At 44.5% G+C, this 24795-nt stretch overlaps 1 non-coding gene across 1 annotated transcript; it reads left to right on the forward strand.

Moving 5' to 3' along the window:
* The first annotated feature begins 8905 nt into the window (after positions 1 to 8905).
* LOC119941058 lies at positions 8906 to 9043 on the forward strand. Its single transcript, XR_005455095.1, has one exon. It is a non-coding gene; the product is annotated as a small nucleolar RNA SNORA7 (small nucleolar RNA).
* Positions 9044 to 24795: the final 15752 nt, after the last annotated feature.

Consider the following 24795-nt stretch of genomic DNA (forward strand, 5'->3'; position numbering starts at 1 on the left):
ATCAGGGATTGGGTGCATTTTGGTGTTGACAGAAATGTCCTTTAGAATTGGAAGACTTACTTGTCTTGTCTTATACTGTCGAGTCGTCTCTGACCCATAGCGACTTCATGGAAATATATCTCCCAGAATGCCTCGTCTCCATCTGCAGTCATTCTGGTACTGTATCCATGGAGGTTTTTTGGTAAAAAATACGGAAGTGGTTGACCATCGCCGCCTTCTGCAGAGTAAACTTGAGTCACTGCCCTCGACTGTTTCCCATACTGCTGCTTTCCAGCACAGGTGAGTTTTGACTTGTAGCAGATTGCCTTGCATTCGCTAGCCACTGGCCAAGCTAGAAATGAAATGGATATGTCTCTGCTTGACTCTCCCATCCATTAGCCAAGACTGATATAGTACTAGAAACCCTCTAGGTATGAGTCTGAGAGAGGGGGAAGACTTACTATCTGAGCTTTTTAAAATGAGACTGAACAAGCACATTTCAGGTTTTCTGCATAGTAAACTGGACAGGTATGATAGCTGTTCCTCTTTTTGTTTTGTTAACAAAAAGTATTTGTTATTTGTTAAGTGCTTACTATGTACCAGGCACTTTACTAACCACAGGGGAAGATACAAGCAAATCAGGCTGGACACAGTCCATGTCCCTCATGGGGATCACAGTCTTAATCCTCATTTTACAGATGAAACAACTGAAGCACAGAGAAGTTAAGTGACTTGCCCAAGGTCACAGAGCAGACATGTGGGGGAGCCAGAATTAGAACCCAGGTCCTTTTGACTCCCAGGCCCGTGTTCTATCCATTAGGCCATGCTGCTTCTCACGCTGCTCCTGGTAGAAAGAGCATAGGACTTGGGATTCAGGAGATCCAGGTTCTAATCCTGGCTCCACCAGCTGCCTGCTATTTGACCTTGGGTAAGTCACTTAATGTCTCTGTCCCACAATAATGGGTATACAATACCTGTTGTTCCGCCTCCTAGACTGCGAGCCCCATGTGGAACAGGGACTGTGTCCAATCTGATTACATAGTATCTACCAAAGTGCTTGGCACATAGTAAACCCTTTAGAAATACCACGGTTATTATAATCCAGGAACTGGCTATTCAAATCAGCACTGGAGCACATCAGCCCCTACAACAGAAAATGAGGCCCTATTGAATGTGTTTTACTGATCACTTTCTGAAATGGTTGCAGAAGGCATCTCATTTCATAGATCATGGCAAACTGTCAAAGAATGGGAGGAGAGCCAGGGCTGAGCTTTCTCTTATATCCAGTGGGGATACAGATAGGGAAGCGTCAGTTCATTAGTGTTGTATACAACAAGCCCATTAAGGAAATGGAGAATCAGAGCAAGTGTAGTACACTCTGCAAACAGCAGACATTATTTCCCTGCTTCTGGTACTGCCTTGAGAGCAACAATTCAGTGACATTCTTCAATAGGGTAGGAACCAGAGTGCAGGAGTAGCATCTTAGACAAATCACCCCTCTAAGGCTGTAAGCTCCTTGTGGGCAGGACACTTGTCTGCCAGCTACTCTCCCAGGTGCTTAGTACAGTGTTCTGCACATGACGAGCACACAAAAATACCCTCGATTGATTGACTGGTTGATTGATATGAAAAGCAGGAATGGCCTAGGGGAAAGAGGACAGGACTGCGATTCAGGAAACCTGGGTTCTCACCCCAGCTCCACCACATGCACACTGTTTGATCTTGTGCAAGTCACTAAGCTGCTCTGTGCCTCAGTTTCCTCATAATAAATAAATACAAAATGATGGCATTTGTTAAGTGCTTACTATGTGCAAAGCATTCAATTCATTCATTCATTCAATCATATTGATTGAGGACTTACTGTGTGCAGAGCACTGTATTAAGCACTTGGGAAGTCCAAGTTGGCAACATATAGAGACGGTCCCTACCCAACAGCAGGCTCACAGTCTAGAAGGGGGAGATTAACAAGATAAAATAAATAGAATAAATATGTACAAGTAAAATAAACAAATAGAGTAATAAATATGTACAAACATATATACATATATACAGGTGCTGTGGGGAGGGGAAGGAGGTAAGGTGCGGGGATGTGGAGGGGGAGGACGGGGAGAGAAAGGAGGGGGCTCAGTCTGGGAAGGCCTCTGGTTAAGTGCTTACTATGTGCCCAGCACCATTGTCATCAGGGCTGAGGCAGATACAAGTTAATCAGTCCCAGTCTCACGCAGGGCTCACAGTATAAGAAGGATGGAGGAGGATTTAAGTGCTTAGTGCACATAGTAAGCGCTTAATAAATGCCATCATTATTATTATTATTTAACCTCCATTTTACAGATGAGGGAACTGAGACACAGAAAAGACTTGGTCACACAGCAGATGACACGTGGCAGAGCCGGAATTAGAACCCAGGTCCTCTGACTCCATGCTCACTGTTCTAAGCGCTGGGGAGGATACAAGGTGATCAGGTTGTCCCACATGGGGCTCACAGTCTTAACCCCCGTTTTACAGATGAGGTAACTGAGGCACAGAGAAGTTAAGTGACTTGCCCAAAGTCACACAGCTGACAATTGGCAGAGCTGGGATTTGAACCCATCTGCACAATGGGGAGAAAATATTTGTTCTCCCCTCCCCTTTAGACCGTAAATCCTATGTGAGACAGGGACTGTGTCCAATCTGAGTTTTTGGTATCTACCTCATACTTGGCACATCTGTAAGCACTTCATAATAACATGAATATTATGATGTATATCGATAATAATTTAATCCCAATAGAAGCAGAAATGCCTGCAGTCCAAATGCAAAATGATTAACAGACCCATGCAACAGATTAACAGTATGCAACAGAGAGTGTTAAATGACAGATAAACCCAGGTTTACCCAGGTTTACTAATTGGTGGTATTTGCTGAGTGCTTACTATGTGCGGAGCATTGTACTACTAAGCCCTTAGGAGCGTACAGCTGAGTTAGCAGATACGTTGCCTACCCACAGTGAGCTTACAGTCTAGAGGGAGTGGGGAGCTTATTTCTCTGAATGAGATTCTAAAAGAGAATTACCAATGCTTCAAATTCTATTTGGATTCTTAGTAAACAATGGCTCATGGCTATTTGGGTGGTTTCAATAAGGAGGGTTAGTACCAGGTAAAAATCAAATAGGAAAGTAACAAATGCCATGGATTTGAGTCTTTCAAAGCATAGGTTTAGTCTTTCAATGCTTTTTTCTTTATAAAACCTTATAGAACCTTAAACTCCAGTTATACCCAGGGAAGTAAATGGCCTAATGGAAAGAGAATAGACCTGGGAAGCAGAGAACCTGAGTTCTAATCCTGGGTCCACCACTTTTACTGCTGTTTGACATTAAGTAAGTTACTTAACTTCTCAGTGCCTTGTTTTCCTTATTTGTAAATTTGGGATTCAATAACTGCTCTCTTTCCTACTTAGACTCTGAGCCCCAAGTGAGACAGGAACTGTCTGACCTGAGTAACTTGTATCTATCCCAGTGCTCAGAATATTATCATCATTATTATTATTATTTTATAATACCCTGAGGAGTGGGGCTTCCTGAGAGCTCTGTTTGCTGCATTCTAAAATGGGGATTTTGCTTCTCAGCCGGTGGCCAGTGACTCAAGAGGCCTGAAAAGTCTGGTCAGTGGCTGAGATATCCAGGCCCAGACCAAGCAAAGCCAAATTTTGGATTGGCCAAAATGAGGCAAATGTTCCAACAGTGCATGCCGGAGTCTCTTCTTTTCTGTTTCCATGGAGATGGCCGTCCATTAGAGAGAGTAAGAATGGATATTTTCAGTGGCTTTGCTACCTGCTGAGAAGTGTTTCTGCTAATAGCTCCTACCATCTCTTCTCACAAGCTCTGAAAGCCCATAACCATTTAAGAGTGGGGAAAGAGCGAAATGATTTTTCTTCCTATTTCTTCTTCTAACAAGATAATGATTACTAGGAGGGAAATCATATTATTCAATAAGAATAATAAGAGATACAAAAGCTCAGCCTACGTCAATCAATCGTATTTACTGAGCACTTACTGTGTGCAGAACACTGTACTGAATGCTTGGGAGAGTACAATGCAACAATACAACAAACACATTCCCGGCTCACAACAAGCTTACAGTCTAGAGGGGGAGACAGGCATTAATATAAAAAAGAATTACAGATATGGACAAAAGTACTGTGGGGCTGGGAGAGGGGATGAGTAATGGGAGCAAGTCAGGGCGATGCAGAAGGGAGTGGGAGGAGAGGAAATGAGGGCTTAGTCAGGAAAGGCCTCTTGGAGATGTGTCTTCAATAAGGCTTTGAAGGTGGAGCGAGTAATCATCTATCGGATATGAAGGGGCAGGGGGGCATTCCAGACCAGAGGCAGGATGTGGGTGAGAGGTTGGCAGTGAGATAGATGAGATTGAGGTACAGTGAATTAGCATTAGAGGAGTGAAGTGTGTGGGCTGGGTGGTAGTAGGAGAGTACTGAGGTGAAGTAGGAGGGGGCAAGGTGATTGATACTTTAAAGCTGATGGTAAGGAGTTTCTGTTTGATGTGGAGTTGGATGGGCAACTATTAGAGGTTCTTAGGGAGTAGGGAAACTTGATCTGAACGTTTTTGAAGAAGAATGATCTGGGCAGCAGAGTGGAAAGAGACAGGAGGCAGGGAGGACAGAAAGGAGGCTGATACAGTAACCATGGTGGGATAGGTTAAGTGATGGGATTAATGTGGTGGCAGTTTGGATGGAGAGGAAAGCATGGATTTCAGCGATGTTGTGAAGCTCGACTCCACGGGATTTAGTGATAGATTGAATATATGGGTTGAAAGAGAAAGAGAAGTCAAGGATTAACACCAAGGTTTCAGGCTTGTGGGACAGAAAAGATGGTACTGTCTATAGCGATGGGAAAGTCACAAAGAGTACAGGGTTTGGGTGGAAAGATAAAGAGTTCTGTTTTAGGCATGTTAAGTTCAGGCGATGACAGCACATCCAAGTAGAGATGTCTGGAAAGCAGAAGGAAATGTGAAACTGCAAAGAGGGAGAGAGATCAGGGCTGGAGATGTAGATTTGGGAATCATCCACATAGAGGTGGTAGTTGAAGCCATGGGAGTGAATGAGTTCTCCAGTGGGATGGGTGGAGATGGAGACTAGAAGGGGACCCAGAATTGAACCCTGAGGGACCCCCACAGTTAGGGGGTGTGAGGCAGAGGAGGAACCTGCTGCTTAGTACAGAGCTCTGCACATAATAAGCATTTAATAATTACCATTGGCTGACTGATTTCATCTTATGTTATTGTTTTTCACCTATTGTGCCTGTGTCCAAAGCTTCCCCAAGCCCGCTGTTGGGTAGGGACCATCTCTATATGTTGCCAACTTGTACTTCCCAAGCGCTTAGTACAGTGCTCTGCCCACAGTAAGTGCTCAATAAATACAATTGAATGAATGAATGAATGAATTATAAGCCCCTGGAAGGCCAAAGGACCCTGTCTAATTCTCACCCAAGTGTGTTTTCCCATTGCTATCACAGTGTTTTGCACACAGTAAAAATAAATACTTTTAATACAACTAAAAATGGCACTTAAACATCCTAGAGATCCGTTTAGATGCTTTCATTGGCTGTTCTTTGTCTGAACCTGTGAGAGGTGGCTAATCTACAACCAAAGTTCGCTAAAGGGGCCAAGCTGCTCCCTGACAGAATTTGAAGAGAGGGAATATTTCTGAGACTCTCGACGTCTCTGTGGAATGAGTTCAGCTTTTCAGGCACTCTGTATGTTAATTCATTCTTGTGCACCTACAGACTATTGTGTCAAGGATATTTTATGAAATGAAAAATAAATAATACATGCAACTGAGTACAACCTCATTTAGCTTTTATTTGCAGAAGGAAGAGCCTTGGAATGAGATTTAAAAGTGGAAATGCCAGCGGCGGGGGGCAAAATTTGCCCAGCCAAGCTCTCAGGCAGGAGGGAAGCTCTCGGAAAACCACAGCCTTCGTAAATGGTTCTTGAGAAAAGGCTTTCAGCCGGGGTGACCCCTTCTTAGCTGTGTGTCCATGGCATCGTCCATTTTAGGCCGGGCCCATGTGGTGATGTGAAGATGTCATGGGCCAGGCGGGATTATTGATTCATTTGCATTTACTGAATGCTTACTGGGTGCAGAGCATTGTACTGAGTGCTTCGGAGAGTATAATATCAGAATAAATAGGTGGGTGAGGGGGTGTTGGTGCAAGCAGGAGATAAGGCAGGAGTCGGGGATGGAGGCCAAACACTCCAGCCCCTCCCTGGTCTCTAGCTGTGGGGTGAAAGACAAAAACTACCAGAAAGGGGCTTTGGCTCTGTCCACCTCCTCATGCCCAAAGCACCAGGAGCACGAGAAACAGCATGGCTTAATGGCTAGAGCCCGGGCCTGGGAGTCGGAAGGTCATGGGTTCTAATCCCGGCTCTGCCACATGTCTGCTGTGTGACCTTGGGCAAGTCACTTCACTTCTCTGGGCCTCAGTTCCCTCTTCTGACAAATGGGGATGAGGAGTGTGAGCCCCATGTGGGACAGGGACTGTGTCCAACCTGACTATCTTGTATCTACCCCAGTTCTTAGAACAGTGTTTGGCACATAGTAAGTACTTAACAAGTACCATAATTATTCTCTCTCTCTCTCTCTCTCTCTCTCTCTCTCTCTCTCTCTCTCTCTCTCTCTCTCTCTCTCTCTTTCTCTCTCTCTCTCTCTCTCTCGCAGCCTGGTGGGAGAGGACCCTCACCGATCTGGCTACGGCTGGATTAGTCCCTCCCGCTCAGACAAAGGGTGACCACCAAAGCTGGTGTCCTGAGCATCACCCTGGTGGGAATCAAAAAGCTCAGCAAAATGCTCCCCAGGCCTTCCTCTCTGGATCAACCCCCCACCATTCATCCTCCCTGCCCCAGTCCTGCCCCAACCACCCCAGCTGTGGCAGAGATTGTGAGGGGACAGAAAGAGGGGGCCAAGCAGACCACCGTTCCCTCCTCTTCCTCCCTGAAGACGGCCAGGCCAAGGCTAGGTCAGAGGCACTAACTGTGGGGCTTCGCACGCAACCCCAAACTTCCCCCAAAGCTTCGCAATCCCTGACAGCAGTTCTGGCAATGTTTCTTTTACCAGGATCCCATTCCAGTGAGCTCCAGTGTGGTTTCCACACTCTTCTTTCAGAAAAGCACTTTCTGCCCAGAGCTAGACTTACCACAGGGCTTGGAGCAATTAGGCCCCAGAACAGGGGCGAGGAGTGTTTTGGCCAGGGATGAAGAGTCAGCCCAGGGGGCGTTGAACTCCAGAAGTGCAGCCCCTTTTGCCCAGGGCGGCTCCTTGCTGATTTGGAGGGGAAGCAAACCCTCCACACAGCTGCTGCTACTGGAGTCTCAGCAGGCCGGGGGGTTCCTTCCACCACCGGTGCTTAGAACAGTGCTTTGCCCATAGTAAGCACTTAATAAATGCCATCATTATTATAATTATTATCCTCAGCGGTAACAGAGCTAGGGCGGTGCCAGAGCCAAGCTGAATCTGACTCATGAGCTGTAAACAGTTCAGGCAGAGGGATCTGGGCTGAAGACTCGATTTTACTAAACTCTGCCTGGAAGGGAAGCATTGTCCAATATCAGAAAACCTTTATAACTAACTTTAGAAAGTCATGATTTTTGGTAGGTGAAATTTCTTGGTCTCCATAACGCACAGTGAGACAGTCTTCCCCACAGTGGGAAAGAAGAAACTGCAGTAAGACCTCCTGTTGTAATAATAATAATAATAATAATGGCATTTATTAAGCTCTTACTATGTGCAAAGCACTGTTCTAAGTTCTGGGGAGGTTACAAGGTGATTAGGTTGTCCCACATGGGGCTCACAGTCTTAATCCCCATTTTACGGATGAGATAACTGAGGCACAGAGAAGTTAAGTGACTTGCCCAAAGTCACACAGCTGACAAGTGGTGGAGCCGGGATTTGAACCCATAACCTCTGACTCCAAAGCCCATGCTCTTTCCACTGAGCCATGCTGCTTCTCTGTAGACACCTCAGTTGTAGACTCCTCAGGCTATAATCAATCAGTCAGTGGGATTTATTGAGCGCTTACTATATGCTGTTCTAAGCACTTGGGGGAGTATAATACAACAAGTTAGCTGACATGTTCTCTGCCCTATGAGACAAGAATCCCTGACAGCTGGCAGAAATGAACTACCAGACATCTGCCTCTGCTGGGTTTTTTTATGAGCTGGAGCCCACAGTGGTTTAAGTGTGAAAATTCCAATGAGCAAAGCTCAAGGGACTTTATTTTCTGAAGCCCAGAGTGGGATGAGGGTGGGGCTTCTGTGGGATGGAAACTTCCATAAGGCCAAGGTCAAAGGTCTAGGAATAGGTTTCTAGGGAAACTGAGTGCCATAATTGTGGAATTTGTTAAGCATTTACTATGTACCAAGCACAGTACTAAATGCTGTTATAGATACAAGGTATTCAAACCCCAACCAGGGTTCACATTCTAAGTATGAGAGAGAACAATCAATCAATAAATCATATTTATTGAGCTCTTACTTTGTGCAAGGCACTGTACTAAGCATTTGGGAGAATGGGGGTTGAATCCCCCTCTTACAGATGAGGAAACTGGGGAGTACAAGAGAGAGGGAGAGAGAGACAGAGGAAAATTCAAAGGGGCCCAGAGACAAGGTCGACATGCACACACAAACTCACACACACACAAACATGCAGAGGAAGGGAAATTAGACTTCTTCCTCCCTTTTTCCTTTCACCCAGGTGATGAGCTCCAGGGGTCCACGGGCTGTTAAGAGCTACCACAGGTAAGACTGGGAGAAAGACAACAATCATTACCAGTTGTATTCACTGAGATGCAGAATTAGCAATCAATCAATGGTATTTACTGCAGACTTACCATGTGCAGAGGACTGCACTAAGAGTCTGGGAAACTACAATCCAATGTAGCCTCTCAGGGTCACACCTGGAGAGTTTCCAGTAATCTACCAGTCTTGGCTATGGGAGGGAGAGTCAAGCAGAGGCCTACCTATTCCATTCCTAGCTTGGCCAGTGGCTAGCAAGTGGAAGGCAATCTGCTACCAGTCAAAACTCACCCATGCTGGGCAGCAGCGGTATTGGAGAGAGTTGAGGGAGGAGACTAGAGTTTACCGTGCGTAAGGTGGCAATGGTAAACCACTTCCGTATTTTTACCAAGGAAGCTCTCTGGATACACTACCAGAATGATTGCAGATGGAAAGTGGGGCTTTCTGGGAGAGATGTGTCTGTGGTGTTGCTATGGGTCGGAAACGACTCGACGGCATAAGACAAGACGACAGTCCAATATAGTTGGTAGACACAATCCCTGCCCACAAAGAGCTTTCAGTTTACAGGAGGAGACAGATATTGAAATAAATTACAGATAGGGGAAAAGGAAAGAGTAAGGATATGCTCATAAGAGCTTTAGGGCAGGATCCAGGGTGGCTATGAAGTGCTTAGAGTGTACAGATCTAAGTGCATAGGTGACTCAGAAGGGAGACAGAGTGGGGGAAATGAGGGCTTCGTGGAGATAGCCCTCTTGTAAGAGATGAGATTTTAAGATATCTTTGAAGGTAGGGAGAGTGATGGTCTGTCATAGATGAAGCGGGAGTGAGTTCCAGGTGAGAGGGAGGTCGTGGGCAAGGGGTTGGCAGAGAAGTAGAGGAGATCGAGTTACAATGGTAGAAGATACAATCGGTAGGCTGATGACGGAGTGAAGGAAGTGAAGGAAAGTTATCAACAAAAACATTCAGATCATGTCTCCCGTCTCCTCCCATCTACCTCTGCATCAAACCAAACTCCTTACCATTGGTTTTAAAGCACTCAATCAGTTCACCTCACCTCACTAATCTCCTGCTACAGCCCAGTCAGCACGTTTCGCCCCCTTAGTACCAGGTTACTTACTGTGCCCCGATCTCTTCTATCTCGTGACAGACCCCTTTCCCACATCCTCACCCTTGCCTGGAACTCTCTCCTCCTCCATACATGCCAGACCACCACTTTCTCCATCATCAAAGCATCACTAATGTCACATTTCCTCTTAGAGGCCAACCCCAATTAAACCCTCTTTTCCCCGGCTCAATCTCCCTTCTCTGTCACTTCAATCTGTGACCTTTAAACATTTGATATTCACCCCACCCTCGATAACAACATGGTGTAGTGGATAGAGAATGGGCCTGGGAGTCAGAAGGTCATGGGTTCTAATCCTTAATCTACCACTTGTCTGGAGAGTTTCCAGCAGTACCGTGCTGCTTCTCACAGTGTTGTAACACACAGTAACGTTTAATAATAATAATAAGAAGAAGAATGGTATTTGTTGAGTGCTTACTATGTGCAAAGCACTGTTCTAAGCGCTAAACCGCTGATTGATGGATTGTGGACTTTCTGCTTCTAGAAACGATTACTTGTCAAGAGGGAACCTGGCATTTCATTTGCAGTTGGGATTCTCCTGGTGTTCTGCTAGCCAAAGGCAGTAGACAAATTGGATCACTGGGCTAAACTGAGTCTGGGGGCCAGTGGAAGGAAGCCTCAAACCTTTGGGGGTTCCAGAATCAACACCATCTCCCTGGGACCCTCCAGTTAGAGAGAACAGAAGAAGGACCCAGCAGGGAGCTTGTTAATAACAATAATAATAGTATTTGTTAAGCTCATACTATGTGTCAAGCTTCTGAATGCTGGGATAGACATAAGCCAATAGGGTTGGCCACAGTCCCTGTCCCATATGGGGCTCACAGTCTTAATCCTCCTTTAACATTCATTCATTCAATTGTATTTATTGAGCACTTACTGTGCGCAGAGCAGATGAGGTAACTGAGGCACAGGGAAGCTAAGTGACTTGCCCAACGTTGCATGGCGGACAAGTGGCAAAGGCAGGATTAGAACCCAGGTCCTTCTGACTTCCAGGTCCGTGCTCTATCCATGAGACCAGGCTGCTTCTTTTTAGGTATTCTGCCTCCAGCTCCTTTGGATGCAACTGAGACAAATTAGACAAATCTGAATGCCCAGAAGCAGGTTTAATAAACGGCCGGGTTTTACCTAGAGAGAGGTTGATGGATTGTGTCCTTTCTAGTCAGACCCAGTAATCATCACCAATGCAGCAAATGCACTCCCGTGGAGGAGGAACAAAAGAGGTGTTTTCAAGCCTGAATCATCACTGCCTAAATGGGCAACAGGGTGTCTCCCCGGCAGAGCAGTGCTAATCTCGTGTGTTTGGCTAAATAACAGGTGGATTCTTTTCCAGCACGAAGCTACAGTTCAGAGCTAGTCTCCTCCTGACTCAGGGAGTTTCAATCCCTCCCTTTGGAAACAACACCAGGAGTGGCCTTCTCCCAGGAGAACATCAGTGTCCAGGAAAGGAAGGAAGCAAAATCACAGAGCAGGATCATTTTCTGCCCCTCCAAACAGTACCAAAAGGAGGTTCACACATAGCAGGTCAGAACCGAGTTCTGGCAGTGTGAGCGTGTGTGCATTACTGTTTCAGGGGTAAAATTCTCTCCTGTCCCACGGGAGGCCCGGCTTCGATTCCCACCCAAAGCGAGTATATTTTGTCCCTCTAGACTATAAACTTGCCCCTCTAGACTGTAAACTCACTGTGGGCAGGGAATTTGTCTATTTCTCCCAAGTGCTTGTTACAGTGCTCTGCACATGGTAAGTGCTCAAAAAATGTGATTAAGTGACTGACTCAGAAGGAACATGGCCTAGTGAATAGAGCTGAGGGCTCAGAGTCAGGGGACTTGGGTTCTAATCTTATCTCTACCACTTGCCTATTGTGGGACTTTGGGCAAAGCATTTAACCTCTCTGTGCCTCCGATTCCTCATCTGTAAAATGGGGATTAAATGCCTACTCTCCCTCACAGTTTGATGGTGTGCTGGATGTGGAACAGAGAACTGTGTCTGACAGGGTTATGCTATAGCTAACTCAGCTCTTGAAACATAGTAAGACTCCAACAAATACCTGAATTATCAGTCTTAAGGCAGACTTTCCTGCCCCACTGGGAGAATAGTGCATAGACTGATCTTTAACTCTGATTCCCAACACTGCCTTTCATTGGCTTAAAAAACCAAACAATTTGACATGCTTGGGGTGTTGAATGGAAGGATCAGTTTGTCAGATCTCGAAGGAGAATGAAGCAATAAATAAGAAGCAAGGAGTGTATCCAAAATTAAAAAGTCATGCTCAGTGGAATTCATCTTTTTGTCTTCGTAGTCCAGAAGACTTGATGGAGGGAGAGCAGGGTCATTGTAATCGACTCTAGACTCCACCCCCTCCTTACACGGACGATTCTGCCTGGATGTAGATCAAAGGACACATGTGCAGGTTGGTGACATTCTAGAGGAGAGGGGGTAGAAGTTGTGGTGGTGAGGAATCCCCTAATTCACCTTCTCCAGGGCCCACAGGAGCCTTAAACCAGTCCTGATTAAGGGAAGCAGCGTGGCCTTGGGGATAGAGCACGGGCCTGAGAGTCGGAAGGACCTAGGTTCAGATTCCACTCCTCCACTTGTCTGCCTTGTGACCTTGAGCAAGTCACTTAACTTCTCTGTGCCTCAGTGGCCTCATATGTAAAATGGGGATTAAGACTGAGCCCCATGAGGGACAGGGACTGTGTCCAACCTGATTAACTTGAATCAACCCGTGTTTGGTGCAATGTAAGTGCTTAACGGAGACCATAAAAAAAGGCAAAATAAGGCAGACTTTTAAGGAGCCTTCAAGCAATTCAAGACTGGTTCCCCTAAGTAGAATTGTTGGCTGGTGAGACCCTGTATCAAGATCAGTCCCAAGCAGGTAAACTGAGAGGTAACTTTCTTCTGGGCTCATTTTAAAGATGCCCCACTTCAGCCAGGGTTCCATCCCACCACACAACAGACCTGGTTTCTAGTCCAAAATTATTATTTTTTAATCAGTTACGATTTTTATGTTTGAATGTTGTTTAGTTTTCCATAATATTTATTGTGTCTTGGACAATTTAAGTTGATTTAGCACATTCACATACTGTCTTTGTTGCTACTGTTACCAGAGAATTGATTTTCACTTTGGAATGTGCTCTCTGAAAGATTTGATCATTTTTCATTGTGAAAGAAATGTCTTTTTCTGGGAGTTTTTGCTTCTCTTGTTAAAATGTTATATATAAAGAAGTGTGGCCGAGAGGAAAGAACTTGGACCTGGGAGTCAGAGGAGCTGGGTTTCTAACTCTGGCTCCACCATTTACCTGCTGTGTGACCTTGGTCAAGTAACTTGGCTTCTCTGTGCCTCAGTTCCCTCATCTGAAAAATGAGGATTCAATGCCTGTTCTCTCTCCTACTTAGAATGTGAGTCCCATGTGTTACCTGATTATCTACCCAACCACTTGGTACAGTGCGCGGCACTTGACAAATACCACAATTGTCTCATTATAGAGCTTCTTCAGAAGCAGATCTGTGGTCAGTTTTTGTGCCATTTCTTGAGTAGTTCTTCCTGATTCTCCTTGGAGAAGCAGAGTGCATTAGTGGAAAGAGGATGGGCTTGGGAGTCAGAGGACGTGGGTTCTAATCCTAGCTCTGCCACTTGTCTGCTATGTGACCATGGGCAAGCCACTTAACTTCTCTGTGCCTCAGTTATCTCATCTTTAAAATGTGGATTAAGACTGGGAGCCCCACATGGGACAATCTGTTTACCTTGTATCCACCCCAGTGCTTAGAACAGTGCTCGGCACACAGTAAGCACTTAACAAATACCATAATTATCAGTATTATTAGTTCTCACTCATATAAAGCTCTCAACCTCAAATCAATCAACGGTATTTATTGAGCGCTAAATGTGTGCAGAGCACGGTGCTAACTGCTTGGGCGAGTGTGAGAAGCAGCATGGCTCAGTGAAAAGAGCCCGGGCTTTTGAGTCAGAGGTCATGGGTTCAAATCCCAGCTCTGCCAATTGTCAGCTGTGTGACTTTGGGCAAGTCACTTAACTTCTCTGTGCCTCAGTTCCCTCATCTGTAAAATGGAGATGAAGACTGTGAGCCCTCCGTGGGACAACCTGATCACCTGGTATCCCCCCAGCACTTAGAACAGTGTTTTGCATATAGCACTTAATAAATGCCATCATCATCATTATTATCATTATTATTAATACAACAACAACTAGTCAATTAAAGACCAAGATTTGGATATCATTAAGTATTGGATGAACTGGAGTCCAAAACTCCAAGTTAAGCAAGATTTCCCTAACACTGCAATGCAGATCCCCAAGTAGCTGAGTTGCTGAGTATTTAACCATTGGCTATATTGTCATTCACAAGTATTAGAAATGTTACAGGTACAACAACCACCAGGCAGATGTTGTCTTATGTGAATCACGTAGCCACTCCACTACATTTACTACAAACAGGCACAGATGTTATGCACTGCTCAAACTTGTTAAATTTTGGTAAAGACTTTGCCTCCACGGTTTTTACAGTGGTTTCTAAAGCTATCACCCCAAGCCTCAGGGATAGGGAGAGGAGTTGAAGTGGAAAGCAGGGTGGACTAGTGAATAAAGCTTGGGCCTGGGAGTATGAGAACCTGGGTTCTAATCCCTGCTCTGCCAAGTGCTTGCTGCGTGACTAGGGACAACTCAACTTCTCTGTGCCTCTGTTTTCTCCACTGCAACATGGGGATTCAATAGCTGTTTTCCCTCTGACAAACTGTGAGCCCATTATGAGAGAGGGACTGTTTCGATTAACTTGTGTCTACTCTAGTCCTTAGAACAGTGCTTGACACATAATAAGCGCTTAACAAACACCATAAAAAATGTGAATTTCCATAGCAGCAACCTTTTATTTTACCTTGCTCCCTCCTACCTCAGCTCACTACACTCCTACTACAACCCATTCTGCAGACTTCACTCCTCTATTGCTAACCTTCTCACTGTACCTTGATCTCTTCTATCTTGCTGCCAACCTCTTGTCCATGTCCTGCATCTAGACTGGAATGCCCTCCCTCTTCATATCCAACTGAAAATCACTCCCCCCTCCTTCAAAGCTTTACTAAAGGCACATCTCCTCCAAGAGGCTTTCCGTGAATAAGCTCTCCTTTCCCCTTCTTCCCCTCCCTCCTGCATCACCTTGATTTGCTCTCTTTATTCATCCCCCACCCCAGTACCATAGCATTTATGTACATATCTATCATTTTATTTCTTTGTTTTAATGTCTGTCTCCCCATGTAGACTGTGGGCTTGTTGTGGGCAGGGACTGTGTCTGCTATATTGCTACACTATACTTTCCCCAGCGCTGGTACAGTGCCGTGCACAAAGTAAGCACTCAATTCATTCATTCATTCATTCAATCATATTTATTGAGTACTTACTGTATGAAGAGCACTGTACTAAGTGCTTGGGCAGTACAAATTGGCAACGTACAGAGATGGTCCCTACCCAACAATGGGTTCACAGTCTAGAAGGGGGAAATGGACAACAAAACAAAACAATAAATAAACTCAATAAATAGGATTGTCTGACTGACTGACTATTTGCTTGGGAAATGGACAATGGAGACAGCACTGGGGAGAGGGAGATGTGTGTTTATGGGAAGAGTGATTTACAGCCCGTATCTTCCTTATTCCTTTCCCCCTCTCCCTGGCTTTCTCTCCTTGCTCTACCAGATAATGGGCTTGGTCCAATCAATGACTGTCATGTGGGGCCACAGCTGTGATGCCTAAGGCTGATAAAAGGCAGTTGCTTAGAATCAACAACAGCCATACAGAGAAGCACCGAAAGTAGAGCAGGTTGGGAGCATCAGGAGGTAGCAATACTTGGAAGCAGAAAGAAGAAGCATTGGCAGAAGGGGCTCCCTTGACCACCAGATTGGTATCGGACCCTTGGTGGAGGGAATGACTGTGTGTATGTGTCACTCCCTTGCATGTTGGTAGAACTAAGTAAAAAGACTCTCCACAGTAGCTTTGGTGATCAGAGGTGTGGTTTGATTTTACTACATGGCACTGAGGCTTCCCTGGTTCAGGAAGGTCCTGCGTGGTGTGAAGTAGGGACTTGTGACAATAGTCTTAATCCCTATTTTACAAATGAGGTAACAGACCCAGGGAAGTTGTGACTTGCCCATGGTCACACAGCAGGCAAGTGGCAGAGCCAGAATCAGTACCCAGGTTCTTCTGACCCCTAAGCCTATGCTCTATCCACTAGGTAACACTGCTTAATGTAATACTGAAATCCTTATTGAGTGAGATGATGAGGAGGATGATCATTATTGTTATTATGTTTGTTAAGCAGTTACTTTACGTCAAACTCTGGGGTAGATACAAGTTGGACACAGTCCTTGTCCCTCATGGGGCTCACAGTTTAAAAGGGAGAAAAGCTACTTGAGTCCCCCCTTTACTACTTAGGAAACTGTCACACAGAGGAGTTAAATGACTTGCCCAAGGTCATACAGCAAGCAACTGCCAGAGCTGGGATTTGAACTCAGATCCTCTGACTTCCAGACCCGTGCTCTTTCCACTGCTTCTGCGGTACTTGACAGTGATGACATTGCACATTCTTGGCAGTGTGCACTTAAGCTCCTTGGAGGTAGAAACATTAGAAACTCACTTTGGAAGGTCTCCAGGAGGGTGAGTTTATGAGTACTATCATCCACAAATAACAAATGAGGAAATCTTCCCTCAACCAACTCAAAGACAAGACCCACTCAAGGTCCTGGGCACTGCAATTTCTTAGCTGAGAATGAAATCCAGGACTGCCATTGTCCCAGAACGAAGCTTTATTTATCACAAGGCCCTCTTCTCCATAGGCTAACACACAGTTCTCTGTCAGTATACATTTTTACAATCAGCTGGTGGTACTTATTGAGCACTTACTGAGAGCAGAGCACTGTACAAAATGCTTGGGGGAGTACGATAGGACTAGTAGACCCGATCCCTATTCTCTCGATGGGAAAAACTCCTCCAAATCAGCTTCATGCCTCTCCACCATCTGGCCCCACCGTACAAAATCTGTTCTCTTCACCTTGCTATTCCCCAAATTTCTGTTTTGGTCAATCAATTGTATTTATTGAATGCTTTCTGTGAGTAGAGCACTGTACTAAGGTCCTTCCCAAGTCAACCTTCAGTCTGTACTACCTTCTTGACTCTCCTGCCTTTGTCCTCTCTTAATTCATATTGTTCCCCAGGCTTGGCATTTCCTCCCTCCCCATGTCACACAGCCCACAGCTCTCCCCATATTCAAATCCCTCCTAAAATTCCTCCTCCTCCTCCAACAAACTTTCCTTAATATCCCAGCACCCTGAGCCATATCATCCTTTCAGTCAGCTCTAGCACTTGTGAATGTACTTAAATAATCGTCTTTAGCATTCATGTATATGTAGGTACACATATATGTGTATTTATATATGTATATACATATGTTCAATTTATTTTGACCTCTCTATTAGTAAATATTTTAATGTTTGTCTCTTTCATTTAGAGTATAAGCTTCTTGGGAACTTCGCTCATCTAACACCAACCTACTCACTGTACCTTGATCTCATCTGTCTCACCACTGATTCCTTGATCGTGTCTTCCCTCTCCCTCCATAGCCATCATCCCCCACACCTTCAAAGCATCACTAAGATCACACTTCATCCAAAAGACCTTCCCTGACTAAGCCCCCACGTGCCCACTTCCATAACAGGTTGGCATATTTTATTCCATGAAACGTTATTCAGGCAAAATCCTTCAAGATGGGACAAATGGCGTTTTTATTAATGGCTGCCCAAAGGTCCATCTCCCAACCTACAAGGTGGCCCAACCTTCCCAGAACAGGACGGAGCCGGGAGAGAGGAAGGAGGGATGTTGTGTGAAGCTCCATAGAAGGAAGGAAATTGTGTGTGGGGCGAGGCCTGGGGATGTGAGCATAGGGTTTATACTCTTCCAAGCACTTAGAACAGTGCTTTGCACTCAATAAATACAGTTGACTGACTAAGAGGGAGAAAGGGTATTAAATCCATTTTACAATTGAGGAAAACGCGGCACAGAGAAGTTAAGTGATTTGCCTCAGTTTTCACTGTAAGCAGGTGGTATTTCCAGGAGTGGATCCCAGGCCCTCTGAATCCCAGGCCCATGCTCTTTCCAGTAGGCCCGGAAGATGCGATTAACACACAGCATGATCTTGATGATAAACTGAAGAAATAGGTTCAATAAAACGTGATTCAATTAAGGCAAACAAAGTGGTTCACATAGGAAGGAAAAATTATTAAATTCACAAATCTACTATTGGAAAATGCAGGACTCCCACAGACGACGATGAATAATAAATTGAATACAAATCAGCAATGCATCTCTGTGGCAATGAAAGAAAATTGTATATTGGGCTGAATTAGTAAGGATATCACTCAGGTGTAGAACAGGCATGTTATTATTCTGTCTACTTGGCATTTATTGGGGCCCTTGGTGGTAACACCGAATTCAATTTGAGGTTCCACATTTCAATAGCAGTGTAGTCTAATAGAAGAAAATTCAGAGGCAAACAAGAAAAATCAATTTTGAAAAATGAAACTTTCAAGAAAATATTAATAAAACCTTTTCTTTGGTTCCCTCTGCTCCCAAAAAAGTGAGTGTGTGTGTGTGTGTGTGTGTGTGTGTGTGTGTGTGTGTGTGTGTGTGTGCATGTTTCCACAAAGATTGCAAAGACCGTTTATCCTCTCCAGGACTAGAGAATAATTCAAGTCTTAAAGGGGCAGTGCCCAAGGAGTTGCCTCCATTCACACAAATAAACTTTATATAAATGCAAATTTGCAAATATGATTGGACGGGGGACTCAATTATTGGCTGGAATTCAGTCCCAATCCTGGTCTGTACCATCAGACAAGCCACTTTGTGCTGCCATTTCTTCATTAGTAAAACTGGAACAATAAGGCTCGCCTCCTTTCAATCTCTCGTAGATGTTGTGAGAATAAATGAGCAGTAGCCTGTAAAATTCTTTGAGCTACTACAATAGGGATACTGTGTGCTGTCCATACATCACAAACAGTGAATTTCTGGAATGTAGTCAGTTTCCTAGCATTGCAGCTAAGTGCATCTCAACACAGCTACACTGAGTGGGACACGTGAGAAGGACTGACAGCAGAAAGCCCAAATAAATGCTGTTTGAAGGGCTGAAATTGAGAAACTGGGAACCAGGAGGGCAGAGGAAACCTTTTAAAGGCAGGGGGAAACAAAAGCCGGAGGCAATGATGTGTTAGAGCTGAAAATTGGGAGTCTGTTGCCAAGGATAAACCAGCATGGTGCACTACTATTAAAAGAGGAATAGCTCTTTTAAGCAAAAGCTCCATAAGAAAGTAGACAAAGAGGTAAAAGGGAAAACATCAGGCACTGAAAACATTTAACACTGGGGAAGATAGTATGGCCTAGAGAAGAATGCAGGCCTAGGAATCAGAAGACCTGGGTTCTAATCCTGGCTCCACAATTTACCTGTTGTGTGACCTTGGGCAAATCACCTAAATTCGCTTTGCCTCAGTTACCTCATCTGCAAAATGGGGATTTGATACCTGTGCTCGCTCACTTAGAATGTGAGCCCCATGTGGAACCTGATTGCCTTGTAGCTCCCCTGGGATTTAGTACAGTGCTGGGTACATAGCAATTGCTTAACAAATACCAAAACCATAATAATTACTGGGAAGCAGCATGGCTCAGTGAAAAGAGCCCGGGCTTGGGAGTCAGAGTTGTGGGTTCAAATCCCGGCTCCACGACTTGTCAGCTGTGTGACTTTGGGCAAGTCACTTAACTTCTCTGGGCCTCAGTTACCTCATCTGTAAAATGGGAATTAAGACTGAGAGCCCTCCGTGGGACAACCTGATCACCTTGTAATCTCCCCAGTGCTTAATGAGTCTCCGCCCTCGACTCTCTCCCCTGCCTCTGTTGTCCAGAACAGGTGAGTTTTGACTTGTAGCAGATTGCCTTCCACTCGCTAGCCACTGCCCAAGCTATGAATGGAATGAGTATGGCTCTGCTTTGCACATAGTAAGCACTTAATAAATGCTATCATCATTATTATTAGTAGTATTATAACAAAGCAAGGAGCAGCCTTTAGGTGTGCACAATTACAGCTGTGCCTGTGAGTTCCTCATCGGCTTTTTCAGCCATACATGCACTCTGTGTTGAATTTCACCATCAGTGATATCTTCTTCCTACTCTCAGGATCGCACCTGCAGAGTTTCCAGTACGTTACCAGTCTTGCCTACAGGAGGGAGAGTCAAGCAGAGCCATACTCATTCCATTCTTAGCTTGGGCTGTGGCTAGCAAGTGGAAGGCAATCTGCTACAAGTCAAAACTCACCTGTTCTGGACAGCTGTGGCAGGGGAGAGAGTCGAGGGAAGAGACTTAAGTTTACCATGTGGAAGAAGGCAAGGGTAAACTGCTTTTATTTTAATCAAGAAAACTCTTTGGATACACTATCAGAACAATTGTAGATGGAGTTGGGGCATTCTGGGAGAGATGTATTCATGGAGTCATTGGGTTGGAGACAACCTGACAGCATAATTCATATCTTCTTCAAATACAAAGGACAACTGGAAGTATCTGTAAAATGAGGATTAAGACTGTGAGCCCCATGTGTGACAGGGATTGAGTCCAACCTCAGTAGCTTGTATCTACCCCAACACTTAGTACAGTGTCTGGCACATAGCAAACACTCAATAAATACCATTAAATTTTTTTAAAAAAACTATACCCATTGAATTAAATGATTGAATTAAACCTTTAAAGTATTCTATTGGTTTAGGTTTTTTTAAACATCTTTAATAACTCTCGTCATCTTTTTTCTGAACCTTTCTGGTTTTTAGGTGGAAGAGAGAAGGAGGCCTGATAAAGTCGTTCTATTTCTCTTGGAAACAGCCATCACAAAACTATGTTTCTCTTTTCTCTCCCCTTTCTTTTAATAGTATTTTTATATACTTTTTTGTAGTATTTGCTATGCGCTCACAATTTTTTGAAAGCTCATCTAAGCACTGGGGTAGATACAAGTTAATCAGTTCAGATACAATCTCTCTGGCACAGTAGCTCACTGTAACTTCCAGATGTATAGCTTAGGCAGAGAGAAATGCCACACCCCATGGGGAACTTTTTTCTCACCAGGTTTCAGGTTAGGAGCAGGCAGAAACAGGAGTTCAAACAAACACTTTTGTCCAAGTCCTCTCTGAGGAAAGCTCGGCCCCAACCAGAGTGGAGTCGAGTTTTTCCACTATGGACAGAGAGCCAAATGTCTTCCAGAATGCCCCAGTCACTTCTGGAGGGCAGTTAGGCCAACAGCACTTTCTCACCCTGGTTTTCACAGTCCTTCTAGCCCATTTCTCCCCAGAAGTTCTGTTATCACCCTCTCAGGCAGGCCAGTTTGAAAAGAACTTTTGAGAGTACAATTCAACAGAGTCGGTAAATATATTCCCCCTCTCCATATAACCTCAGTTTCCACTCTGCAGTCCAGCCACCAGCCTCTACTCACCCCACAAGATTAGATTTTTTTTAGTTGAGCCTCACATGGCTGTATTTCTTTTATCTCACTTAGATTGGATCATTTCGTTCTATTTAGGAGCAGGTGGGGAAGACAGACAGACAGACCCACAGGCAGGCAGAGAGACAGAAAAATAGAGAGAGATAGAGACCCAATGAAAGATGGAAACTCAATTTACCTCACTGCAGAAGGAGATAAAGTGAGGGAGCTGAAGTGTTGAACAGCTGCTTTTGGTGGATGTTAAGAACATAGCCGCGTGGAAAGAGCACAGGATCTGAGAGTCAGGGGATCTGGGTTCTAGTTTTGGCTCTGCTGCAAACCTGCTGGGTGGTCTTGGGCAAGTCACTTAACTTCTCTGTGCCTCAGAACCCTTATCTGTAAAGTGGGGATGAAATACCTGTTCCACCTCCTACTTAGACAGTGTGCACTATGTGGGCCAGGGACTGTATCTAACCTGATTATTGCTTAGTACAGTGTGCGGCACACAGAAAGGGCTTAACAAATACCACAGTCATTATGCTCCACCGAACACTAAGCGTGATTCCAAAGTAATACTCCAAACAGGGTCCAAGCTCATTTTGAAGATCTTTACTTCTCTGTGACTCTCTGTGAAAGCAACCGGGGCCTGCAATACATTAATATTATTATTGTTGCTTTTCCCATTAGATCTTGCAGAATAGGATAAATTTATGATATCCCAATGATTCCCATAGCAACAAACTATTGTCATAAACACAGGAGACTTTATGACTTCATGGCTGGATGAAGAAAAAGGGGAAATTGGGTTGTGAGGGAGGAAGAATTTTCTTGAAACATAAATATCTCCAACGACAGCAAAGGGAATACCATGAATGAAAACAAGCAAAATTGCTTATTGCTTAAAAGTTGTTTTAACAAGTTCATTCCTAGGCAAAAGTCCTTTCCCAGGGTTTATCATTCATATATTTCTGCCTCCTTTGTGAACAAATGGAAGGCTAATGGTAATGTTGATGGTGATGATGGGGGTATTGGTTAAGCACTTACTATGTGTCAAGCACTGTACTAAGCATTGGGGAGATACAACAACATAATAATAATAATTACGGTATTTGTGAAGTGCTTACTATGTGCCAAGCTGGAGCAGATACAAGGTCATCAGGTTGTCCCACGTGGGGCTTACAGTTTTAATCCATATTTTACAGATGAAGTAACTGAGACACAGAAAAGTTAAGTGGTTTGCCCAAGGACACACAGCAGACAAGTGGCAGAGACAGGATTAGAACCCATGTCCTCTGACTTTCAGGTTTGATATGGTCCCTCTCCCACATGGGCCCACTCTCCTTATATCCAACAGACAATCACTCTCCCCCTCCTCAAAGTTTTATTGAAGGCACATCTCCTCCAAGAGGCCCTTCCTCACTAAGCCCTCTTCTCCCATTCCCTTCTGCGTCACCTTGATTTGCTTCCTGTATTCATCCCTCCTCCAAGCCCCACAGAACTTATGTACATATCTGTCATTTATTTATTTACTCATATTAATGTCTGTCTCCCCCTCTACACTTTAAGCTTATTGTGGGCAGGGAATGCGTCTGTTTATTGTTATAGTATACTCTCCCAAGTGCTTAGTACATGGGGCTAAATAGGAAGGAGAACAGGTATTGAATGCCCATTTTACAGATGAGGATATTGAAACAAGTGAGTTTCAAGTGAGCGCAGCAGACAAGTAGCGGAGTCAGGATTTGAACCCAGGTCCTCTGAATCTCAGGCCTGTGCTCATTCATTAGGCCACACTGCCATTGTCTCTTTCTGCAATTCTTCACCATGATCATATTACATGTTTATAACAAGATACTAAAGTTGGGGTTCTTTTGTTTTACTCAGGAGCTAAGTAAATGCATCTGACCCGGTTATACTGCCCCAGTGTTTATTACAGGGTTTAGCACATAATAGTAGTAATAATAATGATTGCATTTAAGTGATTATTATGTGCCAAGCACTGTTCTAAGCGCTGGGGTAGATCCGAAATAATCAGGTTGTCCCACTTGGGGTTCATAGTTTAATCCCCATTTTACAGATGAGGGAACTGAGGCACAGAGAAGTGAAGCAACTTGCCCAAGTTCACACAGCAGACAAGTGGCAGAGCCGGCTAAGCATTTGCAATATTCTCTCTTTAGGTCCTCCTACACTTATTTTTCCTTGTCCTCAGCTCCTATTGATTTATCAGTTAATAAATCAGTCATCTTAATTGAGTACTCTCTGTGTGCAGACCACCAGACTTAAACACTTGGGAAAATACAATATAACAGCGATGGTAGACACTTCCCCTGCCCACAAGGAGCTTAGAGTCTGGAGGGGAAGACAGATGTGAAAATAAATTACAGACATGGACATAAAGTGCTGTGGGGATGAATCAAGGATACAAACCCAAGTGCAAGAATGACACAGAAGAGAGAGGGAATAGAGGGAATGAGAGCTTAGTTGGGGAAGGCTTCTTGGAGGAGATGTGCTTCTAATAAGGCTTTGAAGATAGGGAGCGTGGTGAGCTATCCAGGACAGTTCCAATTCCAGGTCAGAGGCAGACATGGCCAGGGATCGGTGGTGATATACCGGTGAGCCGCTCCTATGGCTGACCCCTTGCTCATTCCTTGCTGGGATCTCTCCCCCCTTCCTCACCACTTTCTCCCCATCTTCAAAGCCTTGCTAAAATTCAACTTCGGTGATTAATTTCCCTGCTTAATTTCCTCCTCTTCAGATCACATCATCCCAACATCATCCCAACAGCCACCATTAGTATTTCCACATACGTTGATGGATTCATTTATTCCTTTTTCCACACTCTTAGAATTACCGGCTATATCTGAGTTTTCCCTCTTCTCTTTGCTATTTGTAAATAATGCTTATTCGCCCTCCCATGCTCAGTGTAAAGAGCACAGGCTTGGGAGTCAGAGGTCGTGGGTTCTAATCCCTGCTCTGCCACTTATCAGCTGTGTGACTTTGGGCAAGCCACTTAACTTCTCTGGCCTCAGTTGCCTCGTCTATAAAATAGGGATTAAGACTGTGTAAGACAACCTGATTACCTTGTATCTACCCCAGTGCTTAGAACAGTGCTTGGCACATAGTAAGTGCTTAACAAATACCGTTATTATTATTTTAAGCTCCTTGAGAGTACAGAATATGTCTTTTCTTCCATTGTACTCTCCCTAGAATCTAGTACAGTGCGTTGCACAGTATGTGCCCAGTGAATATTTATCACACTGATTTCATTCTCCTTTCTAGCGCTCTCTGAATCTTGGATGAAATACAGGCTAATTCTAAATTGTACACTAGGGGTCGCTGTTTATTATAACCTAAACTGTCACAAAGCGAAAACCTCATTTTGCCACCATTGAGGGAAGCTGAGAAAG

The sequence above is a fragment of the Tachyglossus aculeatus genome, chromosome 19 (genome assembly GCF_015852505.1).
Source record: "Tachyglossus aculeatus isolate mTacAcu1 chromosome 19, mTacAcu1.pri, whole genome shotgun sequence".
NCBI classification, from domain to species: domain Eukaryota; kingdom Metazoa; phylum Chordata; class Mammalia; order Monotremata; family Tachyglossidae; genus Tachyglossus; species Tachyglossus aculeatus.